General features: G+C 41.1%; 1 protein-coding gene across 1 annotated transcript in view; it reads right to left on the bottom strand.

The window, feature by feature from the left end:
* The window catches only part of LOC131066990 (peroxisomal acyl-coenzyme A oxidase 1), a 227,274-nt gene that overhangs the window by 131,844 nt on the left and 81,891 nt on the right, over positions 1-13,539 (bottom strand). The window lies entirely within an intron of this gene.

Raw genomic sequence — 13,539 nt, 5'->3', positions numbered from 1 at the left:
TGGAGAAGAATTTCTCCATGCCTTCATCATAATTGAGGAAATTGGAATTTTCTCATACTTAGCCAAAATTTTGGCTATCTCCACGCTCGGATGAACTTTGCTCGTGAACTTGTCCTCAATACTCTGTTTGGCTTGAAATTCCAGCTGCGATCTCTATGATGATCTCGCTTCTATTTCCTCCCGCGACCTGTAAAACCAAAGGAAAATAAGTTAGAAATCTATCTTGGATTAAAGAAATCGAGGCTGCGAACGGCTAAGTGTTTGGAGATTTTATTTCATTTTCATACTTAGCCACAAAAATGGATTTTTGTATATAAATTCTTCAATCCTAAGGATGACTGTGATCACAATCCAACACCAAGTGTTATAATTTCAAAAACTCTCTTTTACTTAGCCAAAAATAATGATTTTCCTCCCTTAGAAATTCGAACAAATTCACTAAAAATCATTTCTCAAACTCTGAAAAAAACTCAGAAAATACATATATCTGCATCATGAATTTAATTTCACCTTCGAATAAACGGAAGTAAGGCTGGAAATTTCTCAAAAATTCAGGAGAGATTCAATAATTCTTCCTTATACTATTGTCTTTCTCCAAAAATCTGTGAAACTTTTGTCAAAAAAGTTTATCCAACTTCCAGCAATATCCAAAACTTTCTCCAAATGAACTCCAAACTGAAAGTATTTTACTATGCTCTCCTTGATATTTTCGAACTTCTTGGTGTAGAAATGAAGTTTACAACGAAGTATTTGTAAATAAAGTTAAATCCTCAATCAGAAACCCTTAAAATCTTCCAACTCATGTTTCCAATTTTAACTTCATTCTTTAGGAAAGTGTTGTCATGTTTCCAAATTCGAGAAAAATATCTTCCAAAAGTTTCCAATTTGGCTATAAGTTCAAAATATTTATTAATCTTCCAATATTCTCTTTAAAAAACTTTCCATTTTGGATTTAAGTTCGAAATCCTTATCAATCTTCCAATATTCTCCTTTTGAAAACTTTCTATTTTGGATTTAAGTTCGAAATCTTGAAGGATTTTCATGACATCACTTGTATTTTCATTGATTTTGTTTGACTTTTATGTTTAAGCAGACTTTTGAAGACTCACCTTCATATTCATCAAACTTTGGCGGACTTTCCTTACCTCTCCAAGGCATGGTGGACTTTTAAGACATGGTTACCAAGGGCCGAGTTTGAGGGCATCTTCCCAAGACATGGCGGACTTTTGTTGGTCTTCAACCAGCATGGTAGACTTCTAGAAGCTCTCTATCATCTCCTTGGATAGGGCGGACTTTGGTGTTACCCCCACCAAGGTGGACTTTGGGTGACCTTAACAAGGCGAACCTCTCCATTGCTAGCATCTTGGGCGGACTTTGATGCCCTTCCTTTGCATGGCGGAGTTTAAGTGTTGGTCATCAACATAGGGCGGAGTTTAGGAAGGCTCCCACATGCTTGGAGGGCGGAGTTTTGTAGGCACCTCCTTCATCATGTATAGCAGACTTAGATGCCTCTCCTAGCCAAGGCGGACTTTTAGTCTACTTCCTCATGCATGGCGAACCTTTGCTGGTCTTCAACCAGCATGGCGGACTTCTAGAAGCTCTCTATCATCTCCTTGGATAGGGTGGACTTTGGTGTTACCCCCACCAAGGCGGACTTTGGGTGACCTTAACAAGGCGAACCTCTCCATTGCTAGCATCTTGGGCGGACTTTGATTCCCTTCCTTTGCATGGCGGAGTTTAAATGTTGGTCATCAACATAGGGCGGAGTTTAGGAAGGCTCCCACATGCTTGGAGGGCGGAGTTTTGTAGGCACCTCCTTCATCATGTATAGCGGACTTAGATGCCTCTCCTAACCAAGGCGGACTTTTAGTCTACTTCCTCATTAATGGCGGACTTTGGAGTTCCCTCCAACATGGCAGACTTTCTTCACTTCTCATGAAGGCGGACTTTTGAGCCTCCAACTTTATGGCGGACATTAGACACCTCTCTCAACATGGCGGACTTTTGGAGAGACCTCCACCAAGGCAGAGTTTTAGGCTCCCACCAAGGAGGGCGGACTTTGGAAGACCTCTTCAAACATGGCGGACTTTGAGCAAGGCTCAATCAAGGCGAAGTTTTAGCTAAGGCATAGGGCGGACTTTAGAACACATCCCCAAGGGCGGACTTTAGACAAGGCTCCCACCACTTGACATGCTTGGGCAGACTTTAGGCTATACCCCTATGGCGGACTTCTATGACACCTCTTCAACATTTGAAGACCTTGGGCGGAGTTTTGAAGGTCTTCCCATATGGCTATGGCAGAGTTTGAAGACCACTCCCAAGGCTTCTCAAAGACAATGGTGGACTTTGGAGTGTTGGCTATCATGGCGGAATTTGGTGACTTCTCCACCAAGGCGGACTTTGAAGGCCCCTCCTTCATGGGCAGACTTTTAGCAAGGCTCCTCAAGGCGAAGTTTGAAGACTTTCCCTTGGATGGTGGACTTTTGATTGCACCCCTTGGGCGGACTTTGGAGGGTTCTCCTTCATGGCATGGCGGAGTTTGGAGGTGCCACTTCATAGCCTTTCCAACATATGGCGGACTTTGGAAGGTGTTCCCACATGACCTCCCACACCCACATGGCATCACTTATACAAAGTTCAAGGCAGACTTTGGAGGGTCTTCAACACATGGCGGACTTTTGGAGGGTCTCTTCCTCATGGCCTCCTACATCATGGCGGAGTTTGAACTTGCAACAATACTTTAAAACCCTTGTTAGCCAGACTTGGAAGAATTTTTAGAAAAATTTCAAAATTTTCACAACTTAATCAAATTTAACCGAATTAACTTGAAATTTGAAATCCATGCCTAGGTGGATCATCAGAGGCATCATGCCCCCTAAAATCTAGGGATTTGGCTTTTTAGGTCAAAAATTGGAATTTTTGAGTCCCAGTCGAAGCTGGTCAGTGGTGTAAGTGCAAACCCTAGATTCCCATCCCGAAAAAGCAAAAAGTAGGTATCCCTAAAAAATAGGAAAAACTTTCTAAAAATAGTCATACCGGGGATCGGGCTTGAAAATGCCAAAAACAAAACTTCCTAAAAAATAGGAAAAAAGCAAAAAAGCAAACTTTCTAAAAATAGAAAGTTGTCCAAATTCATCCAAATCAATTGCAATTTTCGTCCCTTGGCCTTTCTAAGCACTATGGTGGTGTTCGTATTTCGGAATCACATAATTTGCAAAAACTAACTTTCAATCGCCGGGGCCTGAATTGCTCAAAACTAGACAAGGCTTGGTGAAATTGAAGCGGAAGGTCATAGGACACTAACAAAACCCTAGAAAGCAGGAAAAGAGAGGGTCCCCATTTGCAATTGGGTGATGTGTGAAAAAGGTCACAACAGGTAGCTCATTTAGGAAGTAAAGCATTAAACAAACAATCAAGTTTCCATATCTTAAAGTGTCTTTCTTGATTCCTTTGATCTTACCAAGGTTTAACATCAACTCACTCCTCATCCATTCACATAAAGCATACTTCACATTATTCCTCAGCATCTGATATGCAGCATGAATGCATGAACTAGCAATAGAATTCAGTTGGTTGGATTGAGTTACCTTGTAACCTATGATCATGCTTGCAAACTTTATATCCGTGTCGATGATTGTGCCTATCCTCATTGATCCGTTATCAGGTGTAGCTTTGGTGAGTTTCTCGACCTCTGTGTTGGAGATTTTCTTGCCAGGTTCTTGTCTGACGCTGGGTAAGTCGGTGACAGCTTGAATAGCCTCCTTCGTGATCATGTACGACCTATCTAGCCAAATAAATTCATTGTGAACCCTGCTCAGAACGTATCCGATAACCTCATCTTTGAATTCTGGTATGTACAGAATACCGGTTAACCCTAGATCCTCAATTGCTTTGTATTCCAGTTTGATGGTTCTAGAGTCTCCCAGTATCACGGATTCATACATGCTTTTGATGTCCTCTGTGCCCAAATCCTCAAGGGTGCAGTGAATGTATGCCCTCACATCTTCAACATACATTACGCCGTCAAGAACCCTAGAAAATGCTCCCACAGAGTCTTCCTTTTTACCAATTTTGGGAACCTCCTTAAATATTGGCCTTAACCTATCCTTGACTTCGACAATGGTGGGATTTGCAATAAAAGTAGGAGCTGAAGATCCAGATGCCATTTCAAAAAATACCTTAAAGTGAATGCCGGTGCCGGTGGAAGATTGAGTGCTTCACATAACTGCTCGAAATCCTTTCACAATGCTTTTGCTCGCTCTTAACTCGCCTTTACTTCGCTCTGAATGCTTGAATGCTCGGTGAGTGAAAATGAATTCACCTACCCCCTTTTATTAGTGAATAAAACCCTAATTTTTTGTAATAAATGCTTCACCAACAACCCTACGAATGCCGGTTTCACAGTCATGTGTCGGGTGAACCTTCATTGATGATGAACACAACTTTTCAGATCTCCTTAAGTCTCTTCCGGGGTACTATGCAAAATTTAGCAATGACTTTGCCAACCCCTAAGGCTTATGCCTCAGTTACCGATGGAATTTCCTGCCGGTGGAGGAATACCCTATTCTACCAGTGGAGTTACCAATGTCAATCCATCTCCACTTGGTTCTTCAAATTTTCTAACCCATCTCTTGGTGTGATCTTGTTGTATTTCATCTACTTTTTGCTTTCCTTTCTCATTATCTTTATCATTATTAGCCGGTTGAGTCTTGCTTCTACAATACTTAGCAATATGACCTATTTTGTTGCATGCATAACATGTAACATTGTTCTTTTGAATTGATTTGACATATCCGGTATGATTTCTTGACCTACAATGATTAGCAAAATGTCCAAACTTTCCACATGCATGACATTTAACACTCATTCTGCAATCTTTTGATCTATGACCATATTTCTTGCAGTTTGTGCATTGACCGGGAACAAAATTGTAGATTTGATTTGCTTTATTTCTACATTGTTTAGCCATATGCCCAAATTTATTGCAAACAAAACATCTACCATTGAATTTATAAGCATTAGATTGCCTTACCGGTTTCCTTTGTTCTAATGAGTTCTGCATACCGATTGTCTGATCTTCATTTGCAGTACCGGAGCTTTCACCTTGTACAAATCCAAGTCCTCCAGAATCATCAATCTGTCTTTGTCTTTTCAATAAGTCATCCAACTGTGCAGCATTGATCCTAAACTTTTCTTTATACTCACTTGCAGTAGTCAGATCATCTCTCAGAGTAGTTATTTGTCTTTCAAGTTCTTGTTCATTGTTTCGAGAGTGTGCCAAATCAGTTCTCAACAGATTATTCTCATGAGTCAATCTGCCACATTCATCAAATTTGTTCTTCAGAGATATAACAAGATTATCTTCCTTCTTCTTTCTATCCTCAATATCTTTTGATAACCTCATAGTCAGATCTTGCATTTCATTCTTCATGAGCATGTTTACTTGACTTAGTTTCTGACATTGTTCCTTAAGAGCATTCTTCTCCTCATCATCCGGTTTTTGCAAAAGTTCTTTTCTCTTGGCTTGAGCAGATGATAACCTTTCTTGTAGGATAAGAATGAATTCATTTGCAGAATTCAATTCTTCTTGCAATTCCAAGTTCTTCATCCTTTCAACATCATAATCCTCAAGGGCCATCTCAAGTTGCTTCTCCATAGCCATATTCAAAGATTCTGGTTTCAGGATCTTCCTCAAGCTGTTAAACTTCTTCCGAGGTACCAGGCTCTGATACCAATTGTTGGGATCCAAGAACACTGAGAGGGGGGGTGAATCAGTGTTCTGCCGGTATGAACAGTTTGTATCCTTTTATACCATGCATATATAAACCGGTAAACAAATAAACATAATAAAAAGAAGCAAATAAACCATCCACATAAATGAACACTATAACACGCAAAATTTATACGTGGAAAACCTCAATGAGGAAAAACCACAGTGGGATTTGTGACCCGCAATATTAGTTCACTGCCATATGAAAAGATATTACATATAATAGGGGCCTGCACATGCAGGAAAGCACACTGCCTAGAGCATACTACTCATCACTAAAGAGCCTCACTGACTACAAGCTTTCTACTAAAGTAAATTACTGAAAATGAACTCAAGAATGCATCTGCTATGCCAAATAGAGTTCTAGTTTTGGCTCTGCTCTGTACCGGTTCATAAACCCTTTACCGGTATTACTTCTCTTCCAAGAATGCTTTCCAAGCTATCTACAGATCATTGCATGATATAATATTCGCATACAACAAGATCTGCATACATATATTTTGCATCATGCGGTTCTGCTATATTCTCCTATATCCACACATTTCATCTCTCACTACTTTTCAAAAATAACCTAGCAAACTGACCTATATACCTATTACAAATGATATGCCTTATGTCGGCTTGCAATACATTTACAAAAGATATTCAATGTCGGCCTTGACAATAATTACAAAATGATTTATAAAGTAAATCCTCCTTGATGTCGACCTCCAATGAAGTATCGATGCCGGTGTCAGTGCCGGTGTAGCCCTGAATGCTCCAAAGACGGTATCTGCCGGTATATGCTTCCTAGTGCCGGTTTATGACTTCCATCAAATCTTGTTGCCATCAATGACAGCAAAATGAATCCAATGAGTGTCAATTGCCAACACATTGTTGCTAGTCAATGTATTTTGGTACAAATTGGCTAATGTAATAAGCAAATGATTCCCAAATAAAGGAGTGATAAGTTTGGTCATTAATGTCTGATTGCATGCCAACTATTTGTCATAATTACAGTCTGCTGTAATCTTATATTTCTGCATACCAATCCATGCTATTGAATCAAATATTAAGAGTTATAGTTGCATTATCATCCTAGATCATTATTCTATGGTTTGCAAGTCACCCTTATTGTTAAAACAAAAGTGTATGTTGATAAGACAAGTCTGAAGTACCTTGAATCAGTCATATGCCAAGTGTTTGACAAAATATCTAGGCCAAAGAAATCACAAATTTTATATCAGATTTGGCAAGGGATATTACATTGACATAGGCACCAAGCCTTGAGAGTTTTGAATCACAACACCAAGTAGAAAACCCACTTACATGAAAGTTCGGGCCCCATGTTGCTTTTTGATGGATATTTTAGCATGCAAAGCTAAAAAGTGGAAGTCAAGACATCACAATGCCATCATTAAAGCACCATTACTTGGCTTGTAGTGGATAAATCTCCACCCTTCACCAAAGTAGAGGAATTTTTGAATGATAATAACAAAACTTTAAACTTATTTTAAATTCCTTCCATTTTTTAGTTTCAAACACTATCTGTGATGAATTTTCCTTCTTATTGCCTTTATTCTTTTTGAATTCCATTTCCTTGTGATGGATCCTCAACTTACTCTATCAACATTTTGTCCCTACCGTTCATTGCCATTCTCAGAAAAAAGCAACTTTCTAAAAATTGAAAGTTGGATTTTGAGTTCCTCTCCTCAATTTGGGAAACAAAAAAGCAAAAAGAATTTTTCTAAAAATGGAAATTTTGATTTCTAGTAGATGCTGAAACTGCTGACTTAAATTTTGGACCTTCCCAGCAAGGACTTTACACTTGGAAGATACTTCATATATGATTTTGTCTCACTAAACTGGAGTAGATTTGTTTTAGTTTTAACCCTTCTCACTCTTTAGCATTTGCCACCATAGTCTTTCTTTTAACGTCACTCTTTCCCTCCTCTACTTGTGGAAGAGTCTCCTTTAGTACTCAGAGCTTCATAATCGTCATGATGAACATCTCGTATACATCATTAGTTGACTAAGACATACCAACACCTTAGGACTTGACAGTTTTAAAACAGTGCGAGACACGCAATGGATTTCAAAGAATTGATTGATTAATCAGAATGAGCAAGACGCTCATAAATAATACAAAGCTATTTACAAGAATAGCAAGTTTCTAATAAGAAACTGCTGAGAAGATCGAAGACGATCTGTCTAAAATAGAATATACACTGATGAGCATTAATACTAAAATTAATACACTAATGAGCATTAATACTAAAATTAACATTATTCTATTACCCTCCCTTAATGCTCAATCTATTAACTACACCTATAGACCCCCTGAATTTTACAAATTTATCAGGACCAAGGGGCTTGGTGAAGATGTCTGCTGGCTACTCCGAGGTAGGAACATACAGCAACTGGATGGATCCGTCTTCAACCAGCTGTCGAATATAGTGACAATGCGTTTCCACATGCTTGGTTCTTTCATGGAAGACTGGATTCTTGGCGAGTTTGAGCACTCCCTGATTATCACAGAACAAGGGAGTAGGACCTGCCTGGGAGACATGCATATCCGCAAGCATTCGTCGAAGCCAAACCGCCTCACAAGATGCCTTAACTGCTCCCCGATACTCTGCTTCTGTCGAGGAGAGAGCCACTGCCTGCTGCTTCTTACTAGTCCATGTGACAGCACCAGATCCCAAACTAAACACATACCCTGCTGTAGACTTACGATCATCAACCGAACCTGCCCAGTCAGAATCTGTGTAACCACTGAGTATAGGATCAGAACTCCAAGTGTACAAAAGTCCACAATCAGGAGTGCCACTCACATAACGCAACACACGCTTCGCTGCTAACCAATGATCAGCCTTGGGAGCTGTCATGAAGCGTGAAATGTAGCTCACTACAAAACTGATGTCAGGTCTAGTGGCAGTAAGATAGATGAGGCTGCCCACTAGTTGCCTGAACAGAGATTCATCCACAACTGGTGAGGATGACTGAGCTGAAAGTTTGAGCCCGGGTTCCATAGGAGTAGAGGCAGGTTTGCAATCCTGCATTCTGAACCTATCCACAAGGCTTCTGGCATACTTGGACTGAGAGAGAAAGATACTGTGCTCAGTCTGCCAGACTTCAACTCCTAAGCAGTAATGTAGAAGTCCTAAATCTGTCATATCAAAGGTACGGCACAAATCCTGTTTGATCCCAGTGATCAAATGTGCTGAACTGCCAGTAATGATTAAGTCATCCACATAGACAACTACAAACAGAATATCATTACTAGAATGCTTGATATACAAGTTTGCATCAAATGGACTCCGCTGAAAACCATGATCTGTCAGGTACTTATCAATTTTCATGTACCAAGCCCGAGGAGCTTGTTTCAGACCATAGAGTGCTTTGACTAATCTACAGACCTTCTGATCTTGACCAGCAACCTTGAATCCTGGGGGTTGCGTCATGTAGACTTCTTCCTGTAAGTCACCATTCAAAAAAGCACTCTTGACGTCCATCTGATGGACTTTCCAACTGAATTGGGCTGCCAAGGCAAGAACGAGCCGTATGGTACTCATTTTGGCTGTAGGAGCAAAAGTCTCCTCGTAGTCAATGCCTTCTTTCTGTGAGAACCCACGAGCAACAAGACGAGCCTTATACTTGTCTAAGGTTCCATCAGCTTTGTATTTTACTTTGTACACCCATTTGCAGCTAATGGGCTTCTTCCCTGAAGGAAGATCAGAAAGGGCCCAAGTGTGATTCTTCTGAAGACTCTGGAACTCAGCTTCCATAGCCTGTTCCCACTCAGGTATACCTTTAGCCTCTGAGTATGTCTGAGGCTCAAAAACACTGTGTATGTTAGCCATGAGAGCAAAATTGACTGTATGTTGTTGTTTGCTCTTATTACGGGAGGTTCTACCCTCAATGAGCTCAGTATCCCTGAGATCACCAATGGTCTTGGCCCACCATTTAGGCCGGAGAGTAGAAGTGCGAACATCTGGAGGAGCTGGAAGAGGCTCAGGATCAGGAACAGGAGCAGCAGGAGGAGGATTATTCTCCGAAGGGAACTCAGGTAGTGCATCATCGAAAATAGATTCTGCATCATCCCTCCCATCAGGCGAACCTAATGGAATAAGAACACTGTGAGGCTGATCCTCAGAACTCTGCTCAGAAGAAGGTGACTGAAAGAATCCTCTTTCTTCATCAAATACAACATCACGACTGAAGATAAGACGTTCAGTGTCTATATCTATCAGTCTGTAGGCCTTATGGTGATCACTGTATCCTGTCATCATGAGTTTCTGACTTTTGGAATCCAACTTGGAGCGCTTAGCATCTGGAATCCAAACATAGGCAACAGAGCCAAAAACCTTCAGGTGGCTGATGTGAGGCTTCCGACCAGACCAAACCTCTTCTGGAGTCTTCCCCTTAACAGCCTGAGTAGGAGAGCGGTTAAGAAGGTAGACAGCAGTAAAGACTGCTTCAGCCCAATACTTATTCGGAACACTCTTGTGTTGTAACATAGAGCGAGCCATCTCAACAACCGTACGATTGCGACACTCGACAACACTGTTTTGCTGAAGAGTGTAGGGTGTAGTCAACTGGCGTTTGATGCCATGGGTATCACAGAAGTTGGAGAATGCAGAAGAACAAAATTCCCCCCCGTTATCTGTCCTAAGAGTAATGATACTATGTCCAGACTCTTTTTCAACAAAGGACTTAAACTTCTGAAAGATACTAAATACATCTGATTTATGCTTAAGAAAGTACACCCACATCTTTCTACTAAAATCATCTACAATAAGCAAAAAATATTTGCAACCAGTAACAGAAGATGTATTCATAGGACCACAAATATCAGCATGAAGTAATTGAAGTACCTTAGATGCGCGCCAAGACTTTCCATGTGGGAATGAAGTTCGATGCTGTTTGCCAGCTTGACAGGCGCCACATACTCCAAGATGCTGAGTCTGAATATCAGGTAACCCTGAAACAAGTCCCTCCCGAGACAGCTGAGAGAGATACTGAATGTTGAGATGTCCATATCTCTGATGCCACAAAGTGCTAAGAGGAGAAACACGAGCTGCCAGAGCCACTTTAGGAGAATCACCAGTGTCAAGAAGCCTATATAAGCCATGATCCTCTAGACCAACAGCAACAGTAAGACGAGTCTCCCGATCAATGATGGAGCACTTGTGAGCACTGAACACCACATCTAGTTGAGGAGAAATCCTCATAATCTGGCTGACAGAGAGCAGATTAAGTTCCATTCCAGGAACATAATACACATTCAGAAAAAGGAGAGTCCTGCCACCAGATTGTATCTAAACAGTGCCTTTGCCAACAACTGTATACTCCTCACCTCTGCCAAATACAACGGAATCACTGAAAGGTGAGAAGTCTGTAAACCAGTCACGCCGATGAGAAAAGTGACGTGATGCACCAGAGTCGATGTACCAAGCAGAAGACCTGGCATGATCTGAGGACCTCTTAGCCATAAAGGCATAAAAGGCAGACTCCTTCTGCTCGGAATGTTCCGCAACATGCGCCTTCTGGTGTGACCCTCCCTGCTTCTTTTGTTCAGAAGCGAGCCTCTGACGGCAATCTTTCTTCATATGGCCGTACTTGTGACAGTAATTGCACTGCACATTCTTCTTCTTAGCTCCATCCTGTGTCTGAGAAGAGCCTTTCTGCTGAGAAGACTGAGAGGACTGAAATTTGCCTTTATCCTTCTGAAAGGATTGAACTGTGAAGGCATTTTCCGAGAAGGCTGATGTAGTACCACTACCAAATTGTTGTTTCCAGCGATCCTGCTGTAGAAGTTTGGTGCATAATTCTGAAAACTTCAGATCAACATTAGTGGAAGTAATATTGAGGGTTTCAATGAAGTGTTCATACGATTTCGGAAGACTTTTTAAAGTGATTACAACCATGTCTTCTTCCTCCATAGTCCGACCAATAGCTTCGAGTTGATCTCGAATGTCCTTAATCCTCGTGAGGTGCTCCTGTAAGGACATACGTTCGTCCATCATAATGGAGAACAACTGATTCTTCAGAAAGAATGCTCGGCTCTTGTCGGATGTCTCATGCAATTCCTTCAGATGCTTCCAGATGTCAGAAGTTGTCTTGCCGGAAGGAATCTGCGGTAACTGATCATCAGTTACTGAGAGTTTGAGAAGCATGACTGCCTCCCGATTGCGTTCATCAAACTTATCTTGATCTGCACCAGGTGTACCAGGACTGAGCTCTTTGCCCAAAACAAGCTAGTCAAGACGCCTATATTCAAAAATGGTCAACATACGTTGTTTCCAGATGTTGTAGTTGTGACCATTAAAGCGTTCACTGCCTTCTAACATCAGATTGGTGAGAGAAGCCATTTGCACGTTTCCCAAGAAAAATTCCTAGCTGACCCAAAAAAGTCCAAAGACAACCCAGAAATGCGTGCAAAAAAAAATAGAAGGATTCTCCTGTCAGAATTTGGATCCGCGGGCTCGAAAATCGAGGAACGAAAATCGAGGCACCCAGAAAAAACGGACAACTACCCAAATTGGGTTTCGAAAAACCCACCAAGAATCTGCAAGAAAAAATTATTTTCGATAAAAAAATGGAGGTAAACACTTCAATCGAAAAATGCAGAGGTCGTGGGCACCATTGTTTTCTCAGAAAATGACATCGGCGTTTGCAGAGAGTGACAAGTTGCAGGTGGCGCCACTGGAGGTGACGACGTCGAAGCCTGCAGACGTGCACAGAGCCGTGACCAGGTTGCAGGTGCCGAGAACCGATCGCAGGTGCCGAAGCGACACCGGGAACAGGTCGCGACGCCGGAGGTCGCGAACAGGCGAAGTGGAGGTTGCGAACAGGCGAAGACAAAGCGAGGTTGCAGGCACGCGAACAAGCTGGCACGCACAGGGCCGCGGACACCGCCGGAGACAGACCCTGCAGGTCGCGCGAACGCAGGTTGCGGTAAAACGCGACGACACAACCTCGCAGGCACGCGAACACAAATCGCGAAAAAACGCGACGACCCTGCAAACACAGGTTGCCAAAAACGACGATCCTGCAGGTCGAAAAACGACGATTCCACCCCAAAAGCCAAAAAAAACTTTGATAAATTTTTCCAGAAAATAATTTCGAAAATTTCCACTAATTGGAAATTAGGATTAAAAAATTTTCGAAAAAATTCCTTCTATAGCTCTGATACCATAAAACAGTGCGAGACACGCAATGGATTTCAAAGAATTGATTGATTAATCAGAATGAGCAAGACGCTCATAAATAATACAAAGCTATTTACAAGAATAGCAAGTTTCTAATAAGAAACTGCTGAGAAGATCGAAGACGATCTGTCTAAAATAGAATATACACTGATGAGCATTAATACTAAAATTAATACACTGATGAGCATTAATACTAAAATTAACATTATTCTATTAAGTTTAACTGGAAAGATAACATAGTTGACACTAATGTGAAAAGAATGATCTGACATTTGGCTACACATATGATTCATCTTGATGTTTATTAGGGGTAGCAATTTTGGGTACCATCAAGATCTTGGTTTCCTTGAGATGATTTGGTAAGTGTCTCCTAAGATATTGACTTATTAAAGGAGAAAAAAGTTAGTTTTTTATATGAGGTAACCCAAAGATCAGAGCGAGAGCAATGGAGAAAGTGGGAGATGGTAGCAAAATAGACTTTTACAAACATATGCAGAAAACAGAAGTAACATGCATGCTGGAAAAAACAAACTTATTTTTCTGGAATTCAGCAGTTTTTATTACTATGATAGATGC

This window comes from Cryptomeria japonica, chromosome 3, assembly GCF_030272615.1.
Source record: "Cryptomeria japonica chromosome 3, Sugi_1.0, whole genome shotgun sequence".
Lineage (NCBI taxonomy): Eukaryota > Viridiplantae > Streptophyta > Pinopsida > Cupressales > Cupressaceae > Cryptomeria > Cryptomeria japonica.
The sequence above is the reverse complement of the archived record's forward strand: the minus strand, read 5'-3'. Positions and strand labels throughout refer to the sequence as shown.